At 46.1% G+C, this 23,391-nt stretch overlaps 1 protein-coding gene across 2 annotated transcripts in view; it reads right to left on the bottom strand.

Moving 5' to 3' along the window:
* The window catches only part of SLC4A2 (solute carrier family 4 member 2), a 134,556-nt gene that overhangs the window by 95,601 nt on the left and 15,564 nt on the right, over nucleotides 1–23,391 (bottom strand). The window contains exon 1 of one of the 2 annotated variants that reach the window (XM_068235250.1): nucleotides 23,274–23,339. The exons of the other annotated variant lie outside the window; for it this stretch is intronic. The gene's annotated coding sequence lies outside the window, so the exon portion shown is untranslated. Of the gene's footprint in view, nucleotides 1–23,273; nucleotides 23,340–23,391 lie in introns of those variants that run through there. 2 annotated transcript variants of the gene reach the window in all.

The raw sequence follows: 23,391 nt of genomic DNA on the forward strand, positions 1-23,391 counted from the left end.
GAGGCTTCCCGCATCCTCCTGTTTCCCACCACTGACACGTGTTGACCCCTGAAAGTAATCCATTAAATGCAGCAGTCAATCAAACTTTCGGAGACATTGGGCTTGATTCACAAAGTGCTAAGTGTTAGCACGCTTGTGAAAAGCCCTGTATCACGCCTAAAGTTAGTTTAGGGGTGATAAATAGAACTTGCGCGCAAAGTCCCGCACGCAAAACTTTGCGCGCACACAGCGCGGTGCGCGTGAAATGTCGCATCGGGGTGCGACGAAAACGGCACACTTGATGCACCTATAAGGTTGCATGGAGTGCGACCTTAACGTCGCATGATGCGACATTAACCACTTCATCACTGAGGGGTTTTACCCCTGGAGCACCAGAGCAATTTTCACCTTTCAGCGCTCCTTCCATTCATTCGTCTATAACTTTATTATTACTTATCACAATGAAATGAACTATATCTTGTTTTTTTCGCCACCAATTAGGCTTTCTTTAGGTGGGACATTATGCCAAGAATTATTTTATTCTAAATGTGTTTTAATGGGAAACTAGGAAAAAATGTGGGAAAAAAATATTATTTTTCATTTTTCGGCCATTATATTTTTTAAATAATGCATGCTACTGTAATTAAAACTCATGAAATGTATTTGCCCATTTGTCCCGGTTATAAAACCGTTTTAATGATGTCCCTATCACAATGTTTGGCGGCAATATTGTATTTGGAAATAAAGGTGCATTTTTTTCAGTTTTGCATCCATCCCTAATTACAAGCCCGTAGTTTATAAAGTAACAGTGTTATACCCTCTTGACATAAATATTTAAAAAGTTCAGTCCCTAAGGTAACTATTTATGTTTTTGTTTTTTTTATTGTATTTTTTTTTTTATTACAAAAAATAAATAAATTGGGGAGTGTGGGAGGTAATGAGTTAATTTATTGTGTAAAACTAATGTATTTGTATATGTAAAATGCTTTAGGGTGTAGTTTTACTATTTGGCCATAAGATGGCCACAGTGAGTTTGTTTACATGCGACCTGTAAGCGTCTGGAAGGACGCTTACAGGAAGCAGTACGAGGTTGGGAGAATAACAATGATCGCGCTGTTTGTCAAAGAAGCAGCAGATCATTGCGGGGACTTAGATCAACGAACGGGAATGGATTTTCCCGTTCATTGATCTCCGGGCGAGCGGGCGGCAGCGTGCACGAGCGGCAGGAGCACGCGCACGAGCGGCGGGAGCGCGGAAGGTACGGATTTCTCCGTTTCTGTTTTTTTAGGGGGGAAAAAAGGGACTGAGAAATTCGTACCGCGGGGGGTAAAGTGGTTAAGGTCGCACTCCATGCGACCTTATAGGCGCATCGGGTGCGCCGTTTTTTGCCGCACCCCGATGCGTCGTTTCGCGCGCACCGCTCTCCCTCAACTGCTTGGGGGGCCCCAATGTAAAACTTGCATCGGGGCCCACGGCTCCTTAGCTACGCCATTGTGTGTAGCTTCTAGCATAGCTTCAGTGTCTGCCCTGCACCGCGCCTGATTTGGGTGCCGCCACAGACCGTAATGGGGATAGGAGCAGGGGGAATTTTACTAAAAACACTGTCATTCAGGTGTTGGCAATAGCTGGACCGCGAATTATGCCACAAAAGGACAAATAAAGTTATCAGTGGGGGAATATATTTGTTATATTATTCTAGATTACCTAGCGCTCTCCCTGCGCTCAAATAACCATCGACAGGAACATACGTAAGCAACCGACCCTAACTTTTGTATGCATTTTTAGGAGAATTGGATAACTGTATAGACATACACATCTTCAGTTATCCTTAAAGAGTAACTGTTAGGGCCTGTACACACTGAAAAACGCAGGCAAAAACGCAAGCGCATGCGTTTTTAAAGTGCCTGTAGTTTTAAAAACGCATGCGCTTTTGCCTGCGTTTTTTGTGCGTTTGCGTTTTTCTTGTAATTGCTGATTGGCTAAAGAATCCTTTGTTTTTTTTCTAGTTTACATTTCAACAGGAATCAGGACATTGCAGAGTCTTCTGGGATACTGACTTCTGAAAAACGCAGGCAAAAACGCAAGCGCATGCGTTTTTAATGCGTTTTTCATGCGCTGCGCTTAAAAAAGCGCAGCAGGCACTGCGTTTGCGTTTTTTTAAAAACGCATCGCACCAATGTGTACAAGTCATCACGATTTTCATTCTTTTTCAAAAGACCTTGCGTTTTTAAAAACGCATGCGCAAGCGCAGCAGTGTGTACAGGCCCTTAGCCCCCAAATTGAAATTTAAATCTCTATTGCAATGTTTTATTTAGTATTTAAGTGAGCCAAAAAGCCAATGCAGAACTTAAAAATCAATCTAATTTTTTTACTATGTAATCTTTTCCCCCAGCTCCGGACGCAAAGCCGCATATCAGATACTGCTTAGCATGCAGAGCATGCCTATGTCTGGCCGACCCCCCTCTCCCCCCAGGACCAGGTGCCGATATATTCTCACCCCAAACGGCTGACCGCTCTGACACGGAGAGAGAGCGGGAGCACTTCCAGCGCCGCCACCGCAGAGCAGCCGCCGCCGAGTCACATTTGATTCTCTCACATGTGAGAGAGATGCACGGCGGCGGCTGCTCTGCGGTGGCGGTGCTGGAAGTGCTCCCGCTCTCTCTCCGTGTCAGAGCGGTCAGCTGTTTGGTGGGGAGAATATATTGGCACCTGGTCCTGGGGGGGAGAGGGGGGTCGGCCAGACATAGGCATGCTCTGCATGCTAAGCAGTATCTGATATGCGGCTTTGCGTCCGGAGCTGGGGGAAAAGATTACATAGTAAAAAAATTAGATTGATTTTTAAGTTTTGCATTGGCTTTTTGGCTCACTTAAATACTAAATAAAACATTGCAATAGAGATTTAAATTTCAATTTGGGGGCTAACAGTTACTCTTTAAAGAACCGCTATCATGAAAAGTTGTCAAATTTAAAATTTGAGTGTAGGTATCCGTATAAAATGTTGCTGTAAGTTGTAAGAACCTGAGAGATCTGAGAGGTTTTAGGTAATTCCATCTCCTCACGGGGGATTTTAAAATTTTCTTTCTTTTCAAAAGCACGTAGGCCTGGTGCACACCAAAAACCGCTAGCAGATCCGCAAAATGCTAGCAGATTTTGAAACGCTTTTTCTTCTTTTTCTGTAGCGTTTCAGCTAGCATTTTGCGGTTTTGTGAAGAGTTTTTGGTGTAGTAGATTTCATGTATTGTTACAGTAAAGCTGTTACTGAACAGCTACTGTAACAAAAACGCCGGCAAACCGCTCTGAAGTGCCGTTTTTCAGAGCGGTTTGCGTTTTTCCTAACATTGAGGCAGAAACGCATCCGCAATCCAAAATCTGCAGCAGCCCGGGAGTATGCGTTTCTGCAAAACGCCTCCCGCTCTGGTGTGCACCAGCCCATTGAAATACATTACCCTAGCGGATCCGCACCCGCAAGCGGATCGCAAACCGCAGCAGAACCGCTCTGGTGTGCACTAGGCCTAACTGAACGGCAGTTGCTCAGGCCAACCACTAGAACAGTGTGCAAATTAGTAGGGAGGATGGCTGGTATTTTTGTACAAACAGTTTCCATGGAGTGCTTTTGTAAAGAATAAAGGAGATACTGAGAATCCCCCATGAGGTGATGGACTAGTTTAGATTGTTTTTCTGCCTAATGTAAGCAACAGGACAAAAGTAATTTCTAGTGCATTTATCTGGAAAAATAACTTGTATATTACATTTTATTAATTTTCTGTGAATCGTGACAGTGGTTTTTTTAAGTTCTCTGGAATCTATTAATAAAAATCCTCCTTTAAAAGTTTACAACAACATTCTGATGAAGTAATATTGACCAAATACATTTTTCAGTAAATATTAAAAAAAAACAAAAAACAAGTAAGAAGTAATAAGAAAATCCCTGGAGCATCGACAGAAAGAGCGAGATTCTGCAGCCCCCTACTGTTTGTTTTGAACATTGCTTCTTCGCTTCTCTCCATCAGCCTAGCAGAGAAAAACTTTAAAGAGACACTATAACCTCAAAAAGTTCCCCTGGGGGGTACTCACCTAGGGAGGGGGAAGCCTCAGGGTCCCAATGAGGCTTCCCACGCCGTCCTCTGTCCCTCAGGGGTCTCGCTGCAGCCCTCCGAACAGCGGCCCGACAAATCCGTCAGCTTGTTCAATATTTACCTTTCCAGGCTCCAGCGGGGGCGCTGTTTCGGCTTTCGGCTCCGAAGTAGGCGGAAATACCTGAACTCAGTCGGGTCCGCTCTACTGCGCAGGCACCGGAGACTTGCGCCTGCGCAGTAGAGCAGACCCGACGGCAATCGGCTATATCCGCCTATTTCGGAGCAGAGAGCCGCCCAAGCGCCTGCGCAGGAGTCGGAAAGGTAAATATTTACATCGCCGCTGTTCGGAGGGCAGCAGCGAGACCCCCGTGGGACAGAGGACGGCGTGGGAAGCCTAATTGGGACCCTGAGGCTTCCCCCTCCCGAGGTGAGTACCCCCCAGGGGAACTTTTTGATGTTACAGGTTTAACACAGAGCATAAGAAAGTTCGGTTTAGACTATGGGGTATATCCACAGAAGTAAGATAAACTCAATGGGCTTGATTCACTAAACCGTGATAATTCATTTCACAGGCATGTTATCGTTTTCGCGATTTCATGATTGTGCGAAAGCATGCACAAAAACGTGAAAACGTGTGCAAAAACGCTAGCACGGCCGTGATATAAGTTATCACGGTTTAGTGAATCAAGCCTAATGTGTGCAGATAGGAAATGTCAAGTTTATCATGCTTTACACAACTTATGTAGCAAGTTACATAACTCTCTTTATACTTGCATTTATGCTGCTTGATGCAGGGCAGTGCAGGAAGGGCGACCGTCCTGGGCGCAGACTGGCAATTAGAAGAAGGGGAGAGCAGGCACAAGGACATAACCGCTGGGGAGCTGGTGACACGCGGTGCAGCCAAATGGAAGAAGAAGGAAGATTACCAGTGCGATCACCTTCCTTAACTCCTCCTGGGCTGCCTTCGTCAGACGTCAAGTCATCATCACGTCACCACCGCGTGACGACACCTGATGTCCTGTAGTGTTACTGCAGGCTGTCAGTGCACGGCGCCCATGGAGGAGTCGGCTTTCCAGGCTCTCTTCGCCCGTGTATTTTCCTGGTCCCTACTTCCTCCTGGATGAGTGGCTGGTCACTAGTAAGTAGGGAGATCTACTTGTGACCTGTGGCTGTGTGTCTGTCCCTAAAGAGTAAGGGTTCACTAGTCCACGGGGGTGGGGGGTGCAATTTTTACACCCTCATCCTAAACAGATCAGCAGGGAATCCAGGCAATTGGTATTGTTTGTAAGGAAATAAATATGACAGCCTCCATATACCTCTCACTTCCGATGTCCTCTAAGGTGTGCTAGCTGCACGCGTTAAGTCTACCGTATGTTTGTAATTATACCCCTATGTCTGCTCCTGGTCTACCGTGTTTCCCCTAAAGTAAGACATCCCCTGAGAATAAGCCCTAGCAGGAATTCCTAGCATGCTTGAAATATAAGACATCGCCCGAATGTAAGCCCTTGCAGCAGCCCACATGACACCAGCAAATCACTCTCCAATACAAACCCTGGACACAGGAGAGCAGCAGTATAATGTGAGTTCTACAGTCCTGTGTATGTGTCAGGCAATTTGTGTTTTTGTTGGAGCCAGCCCTCCTGATCTGTCGTGATAAGCATCAGCAGCACTTCACCTTTTCACCTTTTCCCAGGACACACAGCTTATCCTATCATAGCTCTGGGGAGCCTGACAGAGTTCTCTGCCTCCAAGAAATTTACTCTTACCCACATGAGCAGCAGAATCAATTTCTAGTAATGAGAGCCAATATCTGCAAACCACAAGCTCTGTGCATGCTGGTTGTGTTTCAGCATGGCGTGCAGTATATACATTTTGTATAGGAAGACTACCAGTGTTTCCCCTAAAAATAAGACATCCTCTGAAAATAAGCCCTAGCACATCTTATGGAGCAAAAATTAATATAAGACAGTGTCTTATTTTCGAGGAAACACGGTATATAGAAATGCATGGCAGTGGACATAAGATGAACTGAAACTTATTCGGACAGGTCAAAGTCTGCCATGCAGTGGCGTAACTGCAATTCATAGGGCGAAACTTTGATGGCGCCCCCAATGATCGCACCCTTCCCTTACCTCCCCTTGGTGTCTTTAATGGCCTTGGGGTCCATCTCAGAAGGTCATAAAACAAGTGTGGTCTTCATGATCTTCACACCCATAAGATAAATGTGGTGAAAACCGCTGCACCCCACACAGTCTCCAGACAGTGCTCGACCAGGTCAGCAGTAACCAGGAAAGAAGACAGGGTGGTCCAGATAAAAAGCCACTTTATTTCCACAAATAATCCACACAAGTCGCATAGCTGACATGTTTTTCGAACGTTTCGTTCTTAATCAGCTCATGATTCAGAACTAAACGAAACATGTCACCTATGTGACTTATGTGGATTCTTTGTGGATACATCCGAAAATAAAGTGGCTTTTTATCTGGACAAGTGCGGACCACCCTGTCTTCTTTCCTTCACACCCATAACAAGTGTAGCCACAAAAACACACCTGGTCTGAAGTATAGTGCCCTGAGGAAATTTAGTAGTTGGGGCCCTCCAAAGCTCTGGGTTCCCCTATAATCGCCGGGGCTCCTCCCCTCTAGTTACCCCCTGCTGCCATGATTTTTTTATGGGCCTGTTCACACTTCTGTTTGAGTCCATTGAGCAAAAATCCAACTGCAAGTTGACAGTTGGAAATGGATGAATCAAGTAAAGCAGGTGCTGCAACTGATTGGTCCAATTTGTGTAAATGGTCATCAGCTAAGAATTATTTGCATAATCTCCCTATTTCCTGCTCGGCCTTTATAGCCTTGGCTTCTCCCCCTGGTTGTAAGTTGAGTCTCTCCACTCCTTACCATGACAGTGCAGATGTTATCAGCATTTCAACAAACACAGGAGAATGAACTAACCATGAGTCATTTTTCAACTGTAAGCAATAGGGGTGGCATGTTTGTGTTCATCATAGTTTTATTGCAACTAACAGACCTAAACTTAAAGTACAGTTACAGAGCCAACAGTTTCACAATACTAATTCACTGGAAGTCCTTAAAGAGGAACTCCAGTGAAAATAATGTAGTAAAAAAAGTGCTTCATTTTTACCATAATTATGTATAAATGATTTAGTCAGTGTTTGCTCATTGTAAGATCTTTCCTCTCCCCGATTTACATTCTGACATTTATTACATGGTGACATTTTTACTGTGGGCAGGTGATGTAGCTGATCCTAGCTGTTTTGGCTGTTAGAGACAGCTGTAAACAGCTAATTCCTGTCTGTGAACATTGTTACATTGTGGCAGTTTGCCCAGAGTACCGCGGTACTCAGAGCTTCTTGTGGGAGGGGTTTCAGCACAAAATTAGTCATACAGCGCCCCCTGATGGTCTGTTTGTGAAAAGCATTACATTTCTCATGTAAAAGGGGGTATCAGCTACTGATTGGGATAAAGTTCAATTCTAGGTTGGAGTTTCTCTTTAAAGGACCACTATTGCGAAAAAAGTAAGCACTTAAAATCTGAAAAAAATGACAGGTTTTGGGCCAGTCCACCTCCTGGGGGATTCTTGGGGTTTTCCTTGTTTTCAAAAGCATTTCCTGAACAGCAGTTTAACTGCCAAAATAGTAAGATGTTAGCCAGCCTCCATCATCACTTGCACACTATTATGTCAGTTAGGCTTTGCAACTGCTGTTCAGGAAATACTGTTGAAAATAAAGAAAACCCTGAGAATCCCCCATGAAGAGATGGACTGGCCCAAACAAAACCTATCAGTTCTGTCAGATTTTAACTGCCTACTTTTTTTGCCATAGTTAAAGAAGAACTCCAATGAAAATAAGGTACTTGTGTATTATCCCGTCTAGCAGGACAGCTCGTCCGTTAGACAGGCTTAAAAAGTCTGCACTGTGTTTCTTTAGCAACTGATTCATCACAGATCAGCTGCTCTGTTTGTTCTGCACGCCTAATGACTTAACGAGCTGAAAGACGTTTGTGCTGGGTGAAAGGAGAGCAATAAATCATGAGTCAATGTAAAGGTAAAAATGTAGATCTTTCAATGTTAATGATTGCTGTAATACTCTGCTCGAGACAAAATGTGTTTTCTTATAGTAGAGTATGAAATGCTTCTTTGTACACTCACAATATTACACACATATGCCCAGTAAGGATTGTGTGAGCACCAGCTAGACAGGCTGAAAAAGTCTGCACTCTGTTACCTGATCAGCTGATTCACCACAGATCAGCTGCTGCTCCCGAGCCGTTCTGCTAGAGGGGCTAATAACACAGCTTTCCTCATGACAGCGGGGCGGCCCGGGCGCTTTCATGTCTCCGTCCTTTGAGGGGGGTTTGGCGTTTGTTTTGTGTGGAAAAAAAAGGATCAAAAAGCCATCTGAAGCCCATTGAGAGGAGGGAGGAGGACGGACTTCAGAGCCTTCGTGTCAAAGGAACTACTTTCTAGCTAAGTGGCTAATTAAGATGTGATAGAAATTCACGGGACACCCTCTCCTTTCACCCAGCACAAACGTCTTTCAGCTCGTTAAGTCATTAGGCGTGCAGAACAAACAGAGCAGCTGATCTGTGATGAATCAGCTGCTAAAGAAACACAGTGCAGACTTTTTAAGCCTGTCTAACGGACGAGCTGTCCTGCTAGACGGGATAATACACAAGTACCGAAAATAATGTAATAAAAAAAATGCTTCATTTTTTTTTACAATAATTATGTATAAATGATTTAGTCAGTGTTTGCCCATTGTAAAATCTTTTAAATCCCTGATTTACATTCCGACATTTATTACATGGTGACATTTTTACTGTTGGCAGGTGATGTAGCTGCTGCATGCTTTTTTGGCAGTTGGAAACAGCTGTAAACTGCTATTTCCCACAATGCAACAAGGTTCACAGACAGGGAACTGCCAGAAGTACCATGGTCCTCAGAGCTTCTTGTGGGAGGGGTTTCACCACAATATCAGTCATACAGCGCCCCCTAATGGTCTGTTTGTGAAAAGGAATAGATTTCTCATGTAAAAGGGGGTATCAGCTACTGATTGGGATAAAGTTCAATTCTTGGTCGGAGTTTCTCTTTAAAGAGACTCTGTAACATTAAAAAGATCCCCTGGGGGGTACTCACCTCGGGTGGGGGAAGCCTCCGGATCCTAATGAGGCTTCCCACGCCGTCCTCTGTCCCACGGGGGTCTCGCCGCAGCCCTCCGAACAGCCGGCGACTGTGCCGACTGTCAGTTCAATATTTACCTTTGCTGGCTCCAGCGGGGGCGCTGTGGCGACTTTCTGCACGGAAATAGACGGAAATACCCGATCTCCGTCGGGTCCGCTCTACTGCGCAGGCGCCGGAAACTTGCGCCTGCGCAGTAGAGCAGACCCGACAGTGATCGGGTATTTCCGCCTACTTCGGCGCCGAGAGGCATCAGAGCGCCTGCGCAGGAGCCAGGAAGGTAAATATTGCGTCACGGCTGTACGGAGGGCTACAGCGAGACCCCCGAGGGACGCAGGACGGCGTGGGAAGCCTCATTAGGATCCTGAGGCTTCCCCCACCCGAGGTGAGTACCCCCCAGGGGCCGTTTTGTCGTTACAGTTCCTCTTTAAGGCAGGGAACACACTTGACTGTTTTCGAACGCGTTTTCTGCACGGAAAAACTTAGAACTCATGTTAATCAGTGAGCTAATTCACACAGAGGCCCAGTGCACACCAAAGCCGCTAGCAGATCCGCAATATGCTAGCGGTTTTGGGAGCTGATTTCAGAGCGATTCTAGGTATGTTTAGAGAGGTTTTCTAAACATACCTAGCGGTTTTGGGTGCGTTTTTGTGTAGCAGATTACACATATTGTTACAGTAAAAGCTGTTACTGATCAGCTTCTGTAACAAAAACGCCTGGAAAACCGCTCTGAAGTAGCATTTTTCAGAGCGGTTTGCGTTTTTCCTATACTTTACATTGAGGACGAAACGCTTCTGCAAACCGCAAACGTGCAGCAGGAGGCACGTTTGGCTGGGCAAAAACCACAAACCGCCGGTGTGCACCATCCCATTGCAATACATTAGCCAAGCGTTTTTACAGGTGGATGCGGCCGGCGGATCACTCCAAAAACCGCTCGGTGTGCACTAGGCCTTAATGTGTTTTTCGTGTGCAGAAAAAAAACTGACATTCTGCATCATGATTCTGCACATTTTGTCAGTTTTCTCTATCAATTACATCAGCTGCTGTGAAAAAACGAGCGCGTTTTCCTGCATAGAAACACACTTGGTGTGCAGAAAACATACGCAGAAAAACGCGCAAAGAAAACTGAAAGACAAGTGTGATCCCTTCCTAAAGCTAATGGGAACCTGAAAAAAAAAATCGAACAGACACTTACCTAAGGAGTGGGAGGGCTCTGGGTCCTATAGAGCCTTCCTGATACTGTCCCCTCGTTCTAGCGCTGGACCCCCTGTTTGAATTCCCTGCTGGAGAAGGCTTTAGATGTTTTCAGGAGCTGAGTGCTTCCAAAGACTGGCAGCTCTGTACTGCACTTGCGTGAGCGGGTGAGAGAAGGCGCTCGCGCAGGCACAGTAGCCTCTTGTCTTCGGAATCCTCCTGCAGAGGCAGAGAGCAGTATTAGAGCGATCAGTCGAATGCTGCTATGGGGGGTGACAGCGCTGGAACGGGGGATCTGTGAGAGCAGTGGGAAGTCTCTATAGGACCCAGAGCCTTCCCTCTCCTTTGGTAAGTATCTTTGCTAAGTACATTTATTGGGCAGGGAACACTATTATAGATTTGTGTGCATAATTCTGCGCACATCCGTTGGTATTCTTTGGCCCTTCACCTCCCCCTTTTTCCCTGCGCTTTTAAATCACAGCTTTCTGCTTGTTTTCCGCATGACATGAGTGTTTGTAATTTCAACGTATTCTGCCCCATGTGAAAAATCGCAAACGAACGCAAAAGATCTTGGTTGGTAAAGCGCAAACACATAACAACAGAAAACCAGGAATCGTGGGGGAAGGCACCATGTCAAGTGTGTTCCCTACCTTACTGTAATAAAATAATTATTCAGCTACAACTGTGCTAGCATATGTTAGTTTTCCAGCTTACCACAAGATGGCGCTGGATGCTCACAATTTTTAGTGTTTGTTTATTTTCCTCATGTCGGCTCTTTCTAATGGTGCGTACACACCTTTTATGGATGTCGCCCATGGGGATCAGGACCCGATCCCCATGGGCGACATCGCTGGGCCAGGCTGCACAAACGCGAGTCAGCTATATAGCTGTGTTGCTATGCAGAGAAGGGGGCGGAGGGACAACGGAGGGGCACGTGCATGATGTCACCCAACATGCATGCTCTTGGCACTACTAATTTTCATCCCATCTGATTAGAATAATCGAATCGGACGGTCGATCGGCCGCCAAGTCGCTCGATGTATGGCCACTTTTAGGGTCAGTTTCCACTTGAGTCGCACGCGTCTGTGGGCACGCAGACGGATCCCATCAGCCGTGCCATGCATGGCTATGGGATTCGCAGCCTCCCGCACCATTTCGGATGGAAATGCCGGCCGAATCGCTTGCGAAAGCGATTTGGCCAGCGGCGCTATTGTGCTCTATGGCAGAGTTTCCCCACGTGATTTCCCTGCGGGGAAACTCTGCGGATTCGGCGCAGAAACTGCGCAAGTGGAAAGGGGCCCTAAGGCTCTCGGGAGGCAGAGGCTCGGTTTGCTAAGGGTAAAATGATGGTGTTGGCATAGACCTAAGACCAGTGCTTTCATTTCCGTATCTCCTGACTTAAATTCTGTAATCAATTTGTGCTGCTGGATAGCCAGTAGTACAGTTTCAATGCCTAAATTAAAGAGAAGCATTGAGAGGGGGCATCCTTGTCTAACACACTACATACAATTGTAATTTTATCAGAATTAAGTCACTTGATTTTAACAAAGGCCCATTGGTTAAAATACATCTTTTGAAATAGAAATAGAATAGAAATAAGATTTTCCCCTCAGCCAAATCTGGCTATGACATAGAAAAGATCAAGGCTTAAAGAGGAACTCCAGTGAAAATAATGTAATAAAAAAGTGCTTCATTTTTACAATTATTATGTATAAATGATTTAGTCAGTGTTTGCCCATTGTAAAATCTTTTAAATCCCTGATTTACATTCTGACATTTATTACATGGTGACATTTTTACTGTTGGCAGGTGATGTAGCTGCTGCATGGTTTTTTGGCAGTTGAAAGCAGCTGTAAACAGCTATTTCCCACAATGCAGCAAGGTTCACAGACAGAAAAGTGCCAAGAGTACGTACTTTTCTTGTTTCTTGTAGGAGGGGTTTCACCACAATATCAGCCATACAGCGCCCCCTGATGGTCTGTTTGTGAAAAGGAATAGATTTCTCATGTAAAAGGGGGTATCAGCTACTGATTGGCATAAAGTTAAATTCTTGGTCGGAGTATCTCTTTAGCCCTCTGGGGGATAATCCCGAGCTGAGCTCGGGGTAAGCCGCCACAGAGGATTTCTCAGGCCCTGGTGGGCCGATTTGCATAATTTTTTTCGTTGCACGCAGCTAGCACTTTGCTAGCTGCGTGTATATACCGATCGCCGCCGCTCCGCGCTGATTCGCCGCTACCCGCTGTGCCGCGCCGCTCCCCCCCCCCAAGACCCAGTGCGCAGCCTGGCCAATCAGTGCCAGGCAGCGCTGAGGGGTGGATCGGGACTCCCTCTGACGTCACGACGTCATTGACGTCGATGACGTCATCCCGATCGTCGCCATGGCGACGGGGGAAGCCAAACAGGAAATCCCATTCCCAACGGGATTTCCTGTTTGCTTTGATTGCCAGAGGCAATCGGAGGGGGTGGGGGGATGCCGCTGCACAGCGGCTATCATGTAGCGAGCCCTGAGCTCGCTACATGATTTAAAAAATAAAACATTTTAAAAAATAGTGCTGCGCCACCTCCTGGGCGATATAATTGTATCCCCCAGGAGGTTAAAGTGCACCTGAACTCCTGCACAGGACAGAAGGAAAACAGAGAGAAATGCACCCTGTATGTATTTAGAGAGTTTAGCCTGTCTAATTCCCCCTCATCTGTGTCTAATCACAAGTTGTAATTTGATCTCTCCCCTGTGTCACATGACTGCCATGGCAGAGATGGCAGATAAGCCCATTTGAAAGCACAGGATGTTAACAATATATCTGCTTCCATGAATCAGGAAGTAGAAACTGTGCAGATTTATTGTAGGATTTGTATCAGCTGCATTAAAGAAATGTTTTTTTGTTTAAAGGTTATTATGCTGTTGCGTATCTTTTAGAGCAGAGAGGAAGTTGTGAGTTCAGGTCCCCTTTAACAGCATCTTTTTGGATGCCGAGAACAAAAAGGGAGCGGGGCCAAATCTGTAAATTTGATTTCTTAATCACTTGAGCACCACCAGTGTCTGGCCCCTTAATGACCAGAGACTGCTGGTACAAAAAACGGGGCTCACAGACGTCATGTGCAGCAGGCAAGAAAATACTTCAAATAGTTTTGATAGAACTTTTCCACTTACTTTTGGTATTTTTTCAAATTAAAAGTTATTCTAAATAGAAGATGAAAAAATATTTCCAAGCATGGGCGTAACTATTGGCCTACAGCCCATGCGCCCGCGGGGGGGGGGGGGGGCCTCACAGCATGAAGGGGAAGCCATGGCCACACTCGGCGGGGAGGGGGGGGGGGGGGGCGGTCCCACCCTCCCTCACCTCGGGCTCTCCCCTCTGCGCTCCCCTTCTGCTTCAATACCCACATGTGTGCAGCGGCGGGCTGTATAAACAGGAAGTCGCGTCAGACACTAGAGAGGGAAGCGTCCGCGCTGGAGCGCACGGAAGGTATGTAGCTGCTGCTGCCCGCCGCTGCACACATGTGGTTATTGAAGCAGAAGGGGAGCCAGAGAGGAGAGCCCGAGGTGAGGGAGGGTGGGACCATCCCCCCTCCCCGCCGAGTGTGGCCATGGCTTCCCCTTCATGCTGTGACCCCTCCAGCCTTCCAAAACGGCCCTGAGCAGGTCCGGGGGTGGGGGGCCCGCTTAAAATTTCTGCAGGGGGGCCCGGTGGGTTTTAGTTACGCCCCTGTTTCCTTATTAATTTCCCTTTTTCTCCTAAGTTTTCTCCTAGCTGATATTTTCACATCTAATCAATAAAATGCCATTTAAGCTCCCTGGCGGTATGATTATTTGCAGATTTTAGGGTCTTTTCATCACGTTTCAGACCGTAAAATCAGGAAAAAATCTTATCGCCAGAATGCCTGCAGCAGCCCCAGCACTCACTCACCTCCCTGTGCTCCAGGGATGCAGTTTTACCTCCGTCCTCTGGGTGGCGCTGTATCTCTGTAGTGAGATCACTGACGTGACGACGATCTCACCAGAGTGATTCCTCTGGATCCTCCCGGAGGTGAGTAAAAATACTATACACTGCATAAAGCACCCCGGCATAGCTCAGGCTTACCGCCAGGGAGGTTCAACCACCAGCAAGTCAGATTTTCATTTGCAGAGAGCTGAAAAATGATTTTTAATAGAAGATGAAAAAATTATCTCCTAGGAGAAAACTTAGAAGACAATGGGCCATATGGAATTCACCTTTTTCTCCAAAGTTTTCTCCTAGGAGATCATTTTTCCTCTTCTGTTAGCACTCTGAAATGAAAAATAAATAAATATGAAAATGTAGGTAAAAAAGTACTGTCAAAATTATTCTTAATATTTGCTTGCTTGCTGGTGAGTAAAGATATCACCAAGAAGAATAACATGAATTGCATATGGCCCAATGTGAGTTGAATAAAGGTTAATGGCCCGTATACAATTAACTTTTTCTCCTGGGTTTTCTCCAAGGAGACCATTTCTCAGCTTCTATTTAACCCCCTTGGCGGTATGATTATTTCCAGATTTTAGGCTCTAAAAGCAGTACAATTTTTTTTGCACCCTTTCAGATCCTAAAACCTGGAAATAATGCTACTAGGGAGATCTGCAGCAGCTCAGCACAGACTCACCTCCTTGGGATCCAGCGCTGCAGTTTTCCCTTCGTCCTCCGGGTGGCGCTGTAACCCTATAGTGAGATTGCTGGCTGTCGTCATGACGACAGACAGCGATCTCACCAGGGGGAAGCAGAGCCTCGCGGCCAACATCGGGATCCCCCGGGAGGTGAGTTAAATCGCTCGCAATGCTCTGCACAGACCTCCCAGCTCGGGGATACCGCTCCTGGTGTGTTTTTTCCACCCCGAGCTGAACTTGTGATTACCTCTATGGAGGTAAAATAATTTTCCAGCATTTGAAAAAGTACCAAAAAGTAGGTGAAAAAGTACTATCAAAATTATTTGTAGTATTTTCTTGCTTTTTGGTGGCTCAAAATGCATTTTACAGACAAGTTTAAAAATATCACCTAGGCGAAGACTCAGGAGATAAAGCTAATTGCATATGGGCCAATAACATGTGAGTGGTGATGATGAATACTCACAAGAGTTGGCTACACCAAAGGCAACCGCTGGGTAGACAGGAGCAGATAATTCCTTTTATCCATGTAGGCAACTAGTCCATCTAGAGCAGGAGAAGTGGTCAGACTCGAACTCCCCCCCCCCAAAAAATGACATGTAGTCCAGAAAATCAGATAGCAGATATAAATACTACAGAAATGAGGCATCGCCCTTCCAAAAATAAATAAAAGTAAGCATAAAAACCTGCCTCCTAGTAAACAACCTGGAGCTAGTGTAAGAAATGTGTTGAGCACTAAACAATGTGTTTCCTCAACAACCAGGTAAAAGTGTCACGTTTCTGTCTGTGGAGCGCGCAGCATGCCTCTGCCTACAGCTCAGCTTCTCAGAGTCCTCTAAGTGCCTTTTCTTCTCACCAAGATGAATACTAAATTCTGATTTTAATTCTGTTATCCACCTACAGCCGCATAGACTATTAATAATAAATGATACCTAATATTAATGCATATATTTGTGTAACACATTAATTATGATTATTTTTCAAATGTTATCTTTTTATTGAATGAAAGAGCCAGATATTTTTGATTGCATTGAATCAAAATAATTATTTAAAGGCCCCTTCCACAGTTGCTGCATTCATTTTTATTATTTTACATTTTATTTTATGAGATATTTGTATATATTTGTTATATTTTATATTATTTTACATTTTATTGAGATTATTTTACAATCGGATCGCAGTGCCCCCTCTTTTAACACATTCATGCGAGCCCTCAAAGTCCACCCCTTCAAGATGGCCTACCCACCCCCTACCACACATTAACTCTCTATTGAATACTTATTTGACACAGGGCCAGTTCTAGCGTTTTTACTGTCTCAGGGCCCGTTTCCACTATAGCGAATCCGCATGCGGGCACTGCACGCGGATTCGCATAGGCAATGTAAGTGGATGGGGCCGTTTCCACTTGTGCGGCTGCGGGAGCGTTTTTTGGTGCGGCAGAAATCTGCACGGCAGAGCCGTCAGATTTCGCGTGCAGAAGGAATGTGCGCGAATCGCCGCTAATGTATCTAATAGGGAAATCGCATGCGGGGTGACCATGCGTTTTTTGCCGCGAAATCGCATGCGATTTCGCATAGGTATTAATGTTAATTTACACAGGCAGTGACATGGTTAAATTCGCATATACCTTACCTATGCGGAATCGCATGCGAAATCGTGGCAAAAACGCATGCGGAATCGCACGCGCATGCGATTTCGTCCGCGGTGGAATGCAGGCGATTCCGCACTGCACTAGTGGAAACGAGCCCTGAGGCCTGGAACCCACTACAAAATGCTATCGCTAATCGCAATCGCTAGCGTTTCGTATGAGCAGTTTGTAAGCGATTCCTTGAGCGTTTTAGGGAGCGATTTTAAAAAGTGTATCAATTTGCCAGCGGTTGTGTAGCGATTAGTGTTTTATTAGCGTCTGATTGGTCCGTTCTATTAATTTTAATTTTGTTACAGTGTACATTAACTTCAAAACGCTAGCAAAATCGCTCCGTGCAAGTTTTGATGAGCGATTACGCCAGCGTTTATATACTTTATATTAAAGCGCTAACGCTAACAAAATGCTGCATGTCCTGCGTTTGTGATTTTGCTAATCTCAATCGCTTCTGTGGAATTTGCACCATCCATTTACATTGGCAGAACGTTTAGGGAAATCGCTAGCGATTTCTCATGCTCCCTAAACGCTCAAAAAATCACTCTAGTGCAGTGATGGCTAACCTTGGCACTCCAGCTGTGATGGAACTACGAGTCCCATGAGGCATTGCAATACTCTGACAAATCTAAGCATAATTCGGGGAGGCAGAGGCATGATGGGATGTGTAGTTTTGTCACAGCTGGAGTGCCAAGGTTAGCCATCACTGCTCTAGTGGGTTCCAGCCCTGAGGCAAACTTGTGAGGATCCATTCTCCTCACCCCCACCCAATTTGGAATGATCGCACAGCAACCGGCAATTTACTCTGCATCAATTAATGTTCTCACATGACATGCTGCAGCGCAACACAATAGCACACTGGTTGGCTGTTAGTCTCGTTCTTTTCCTAGTCTGACTGCATGCTGTTCGTGTAAACACACAGTACAAAAATGCTGCCCCTGTAATCTCTGCCACCTGATGCAAATGTTTCACCTTGCTTCATGAGAGAACCGGCCCTGATTCTACAGCCCTACCAAGTGTGTTCACCTCACCTCCCCTTAGATTTAGGGTGCGTTTCCACTAGTGCGGTGGGAAATCGCCGCAGATTCTCTGCGGACGAATTCGCATGCAGGACCGAAATCGCATGCGGTTGTATGCGAATTTTACCGCGAATTCGCATACGATTTCGCATGGATGACGCTGTGTGCGAATTTAACCATGTCAGTGCCTGTGTGCTTTTTCATTGATTCCATGCGAAATCGTATGCGAATTCGCATGAAAATTCGCATGAAAAAACACCATGCGAATTCCCTATTAAATACATTGTATGCGAATCGCATGCGTGTGTGCGGTGTCCGAATTCGGATGGCTCTGCTGAGCAGATTTTTCCTGCACAAGAAAACGCTCCGTTTTCCTGACAAGTGGACACAGGCTCATTCACTTTTATTGGTTATGCGAATTTGCATGCGGGGAACACATGCGAATTCGCGTTAGTGGAAACGCACCCTTAAGCCTTTGGCCGGTTCCTCCCTTCTCTAGTGTATTCTACATGATCGTGTGCTCCTTCCCTATGACCGCCTCATACTTGTATTACTGGGCCTACCTAACCAGCCCAAATCACATGATCATGTCTTGTACTATTTGCCTTGTATAGCTTTGTCTTATATTGTATAAATTTGTTACGTCTGTCATCCTTGTATCATTGTATCTATTGTCCAGCGCTGCGTAATATGTTGGGGCATTATAAATACAATAAATAATTATAATAATAGTGTGTACCTTTAGGCTGGTTTCACACCAGGACGTTGCGTTATAGGGGACGTTATGGTCGCATAACGTGCCCCTAACACAACGCCTGGTGCTCCCTGCTTTGGACGTCAGAGTGAGCCGCGTTGTGCAGCTCACTCTGGCGTCCGTGATGCCATGATGCGTACTCTTGGACGCATGCGGCATCACGTGGTCCCGCCGGCCAATCGCCCGCACAGAGCGGCCGTTCCAAGAAGTAAACACTGCACGTCACTGAGTGCAGTGAATATTAATTAGCCATGTGCCCGGCCGCTCTCCCCTCCTCCCCAATATGACTGAGCATGTGCGCACAGTCTAACACGGCTCTGCCGCTTACAAAGTACTGCATGCAGTACGTTGACTTATGGCGCAGCGTTACTAGGTATCGCAATGTGGGCACTGTGAACAGCCCATTGATTTTTCATTGCTGTGCGGTGGGCTGCGTTACAGGCTGCTCTAACGTGCGCCTGTAACGTCCTACTGTGAAAGCAGACTTAAATTTGTTATTGGCCCAAACAGCAAGAAGTTTTGAATGAGGATGATACCATTTATTGGCTAACTTAGAAGAAAAGCAGTACTTTTTGGCTATGAAGCCTTCATCAGACTGATTCCTGTATGATTCAAAACTTCTTGCTTTTACTGATGGCTAACACTGTACAACACAGTCAGGGGCGTAGCAATAGGGGGTGCAGAGGTAGCGACCGCATCGGGGCCCTTGGGCCAGAGGGGCCCCATAGGGCTCTCCCTCAACTGCAGTATTAGCTCTCTATTGGCTCTGTGCTGGTAATGATCACTTCTATAGATACTTTGAATAGTAGTAACCATTAACACACTGCTCCCCATCCCCTTCTTGCACCTCTGACACTGTGGTTGTGCTAGGCAGGTTTTGGTGCGCCATATCAGTTGTTATGTATAGATTGCTTTGGGGGCCCCACGTAAAACTTGCATCGGGGCCCACAGCTTCTTAGCTACGCCACTAAACACAGTAGCTTCTACTGTAGGTTAGACCAGCGGCACCTGCAAGCAGGCACCAAATAGTGCACTCCTGTGTCCCCCTCTAGGTGGCACTGTAGAGAAGCGTAAAACCTGTGTAAAGTTTTGTGTAGCACAATTTAGAGAGAATTATGTGATCAGAGTAAACTGCTGAGAGATTTGTTAGGCTTTGATGTGTCGGTCACAAACTTTTGTTTTTCATGTGCATGTTAAGGGACACATCACAGCAAAGCAATACATCAAGTAATCAAACTGATCAAGTTTCTCCGCAAGTTCTGCTGTATGTTCCTAAAGGTACCCACACACTTATAGATTTGCAGCAGTTTCAACCATCAGATAAATTTCTGTCAGATGCCTCTCACGTCGTATCTGACAGGAATCTATCTGGAGTGTGCCACACACTAGGAACAGATTTCCAATAGATTTCAGAATTAAATCTATTGAAAATCGATCGAAATGCAGTGCTGCACCATTCGATCCAATGCAACGCTATGGCCCAGCGATCTGTACAGACCGATTGAGGAAATAGTTCAAAACCGGTCGGAAATCGATCGGTCATGCTCAGAGCCGGATTAAGGCTAAATGGGGCCCTAAGCAAAGTAACTAATTTGGGCCCCCCCATCATGTCGTAATAGAATCAGAAGATGCAGCTGCACAGCAACATGCCGCACACACCGGGCAGCCGAGCTACTGGTTGCTATGGGCAACAGCCCGCTTTCCTCTGTGGGTGCACAATGCAGGGAATAGCAGCGGCAAAATCCAGAGTAAGAGATGAATGGCTGGGACATTTGCACTCAGGGGCTGGGGCACCCCTGTGAAGAGGGCGCCAGATATCACAGCAGCAGCACTTTCTCCCTGCATCTCCAGCCTGGCAATAGCAGAAAGCTCTGGACACCGCCAACCCGGAAGCCGCCCTCCCAGATAGAATTACATAACCACTTCCACCACCGAACAACCGATTTCCTCCCAAACTAGACAGCCACCATGCAGCCTCCATCCCAGTGAATACGATAGTCCAGCAGAGAAGGCAGCCGCAGCGGGGGAGAATGACAGCACCAGATGACTCACATTCACCTATTGCGATCCAAGCAATAGAGGCCCCGTCATCCGGAGCCCATCTGTCTCCTCTAGAGTGCTGCCGCTCTGTTACTACTACTATTACTACTTCCTACTTCCTGTCTGATCTGAGAATTAGGAAGTTCAGAGCGAGTGGCTGCACTGTAGAAGAGACAGATGGGTTTCAGATGACGGGATCTCTATCGCTTGGATCATGGATAGGTGAGTGAGCGTTTGCCATCTGCTGCTATCATTCTTGCTGCAGCTGTGGTTCTCTGTGGGAAGGGAGGGAGGTAGGGAGGAGTGGGCAGCGGCAGAGCGCACAGTAGCAGGAGGGGGACCTAGGAGGAGAGCCTGGCTCTGAAGACAATCAGCAGCGCACGACATCATTTGACAAGACAAGACAAATAACATTTATTTCGCGCTTTTCTCCTGGCGGACTCAAAGCGCCAGAGCTGCAGCCACTAGGACGCGCCCTATAGGCAGTAGCAGTGTTAGAGAGACTTGCCTAAGGTCTCCTACTGAATAGGTGCTGGCTTACTGAACAGGCAGAGCCGAGATTCAAACCCTAGTCTCCTGTGTCAGAGGCAGAGCCTATAAAGGGACTCCGAGCAGGGCCTGTGGGTATGCCTTTATGCATACCCACAACTAATGAATTACATCCTCACACCTACCAGCATGATGTTTGTAATTATATCCCCCTGGGTTCCTTATATTTCATTGCATTGTGCTAAATCGAGCTGCCGACTTTGGAGAAGTCGTCCTGTGGCCGCAATTTCGATCGCGAAAATAGCGAAAACTAAAAGTCATAGGGCGGCCGTTTATATATCATTGGAAAGAGGAGAAAGAGAGCTTTAAAATGATATTCATCTTTCCATAGTTACTACGCTGCTCAGAGTCCCTTTAACCATTATACCATCCAGCCACCGCTGACAGGATGGGGAGGGCTGGTTTATGTGCTGATGGGGCCCCTTTGACTCTGAATGGGGCCCCAAGCAACTGCTTTTGTTGCCTGGTCAGTAATCTGGCCCTGGTCATGCTTCCTGCTGCATTGATTTCTAGCGATTCGATCAAAGCAGCCGTATATCGATGGAAGAAATCAACCAGTGTATGGGCCCCTTAAGGCTATTAGATGGGATAATCAGGAACCATTTGAGGTACAATCAGCACACGAGGGGTTACTAGCGAAGAACTCCAACAGTGGAGGGGCTAATAAGGGGGTGGGGCACAGTGGTGTAGTGGATAGCACTCTTGCCTTGCAGTGCTGGGTCCCCGGTTCGGGAACTCTGGTTTCCTCCCACACCCCAAAAGTATACAGATAAGTAAATTGGCTTCCCCCTAAATTGGCCCTAGACTAGGATGGATATATTATAACTATGGGAGGATTAGATTGTGAGCCCCTCTGAGGCAAAGTGAGTGATAAGACTACGTACTCTGCACAGCGCTGCGGAAGATGTCAGACTCAGCGCTATATAAATACTAAAAGTAAAATAATAAATAAGGGATGATGTATTCCAGCAGAGGAGAGGTTAATGATGAATGATGGTCTATATAGCAGAAGAGGGGTTAATAATGATGGTCTCCAGCAGAGAAGGGGTTAATTGTGAATAAAGTTCTCCAGCAGAGGAGGGGTTAAAATTATTAATGTGTCCCAGCAGAGGAGGGGTTAATGATGAATTCCAGCAGAGAAGGGGTTAATGTTGAATGGTGATCTCCAGCACAGGAGGGGTTAATGATGGTCCCCAGCAGCGGAGGGGTTAATGATGAAATTATGTTCTCCAGCAGAGAAGGAGTTAATGATGAATGAAGGGTTCCAGCAGAGGAAGGGTTAATGATGAATGAATGCTCTCCAGCAGAGGAGGGGTTAATGATGAATGATGGTCTCCAGCAGAGGAGGGGTTAATAATAATAAATTATGGATTCCAGCAGAGGAGGGGTTAATGATGAATTCCAGCACAGAAAGGGTTAATAATGAATTATTCTCTCCAGCAGAGAAAAGGTTAATGCTGAATGATGGATTCCAGCGGAGAAGGAGAAGCGGAAGATGTCAGACTCAGCGCTATATAAATACTAAAAGTAAAATAATAAATAAGGGATGATGTATTCCAGCAGAGGAGAGGTTAATGATGAATGATGGTCTATATAGCAGAAGAGGGGTTAATAATGATGGTCTCCAGCAGAGAAGGGGTTAATTGTGAATAAAGTTCTCCAGCAGAGGAGGGGTTAAAATTATTAATGTGTCCCAGCAGAGGAGGGGTTAATGATGAATTCCAGCAGAGAAGGGGTTAATGTTGAATGGTGATCTCCAGCACAGGAGGGGTTAATGATGGTCCCCAGCAGCGGAGGGGTTAATGATGAAATTATGTTCTCCAGCAGAGAAGGAGTTAATGATGAATGAAGGGTTCCAGCAGAGGAAGGGTTAATGATGAATGAATGCTCTCCAGCAGAGGAGGGGTTAATGATGAATGATGGTCTCCAGCAGAGGAGGGGTTAATAATAATAAATTATGGATTCCAGCAGAGGAGGGGTTAATGATGAATTCCAGCACAGAAAGGGTTAATAATGAATTATTCTCTCCAGCAGAGAAAAGGTTAATGCTGAATGATGGATTCCAGCGGAGAAGGGGTTAATGAGGAATGAATGCTTGCCAGCGGAGGAGGGGTTAATAATGAATGATTCTCTCCAGCAGAGGAGGAGTTAATGATGAATGACGGCCGCGCTCTCCAGCAGTGGAGGAGACGTGAATGGGTCGGCTCACCTCTCGTATGCCGGTGCAGGCAGCTCTGGGTCAGTAGAGGAGACTGGACATGTCATGTGACAGATGCTGACAGCAAGTCACATGATTTTGACAGAGAGAAGCCACATGACCTGCCCAC

The sequence above is a fragment of the Hyperolius riggenbachi genome, chromosome 5 (assembly GCF_040937935.1).
Source record: "Hyperolius riggenbachi isolate aHypRig1 chromosome 5, aHypRig1.pri, whole genome shotgun sequence".
Classification (NCBI taxonomy): Eukaryota; Metazoa; Chordata; class Amphibia; order Anura; family Hyperoliidae; genus Hyperolius; species Hyperolius riggenbachi.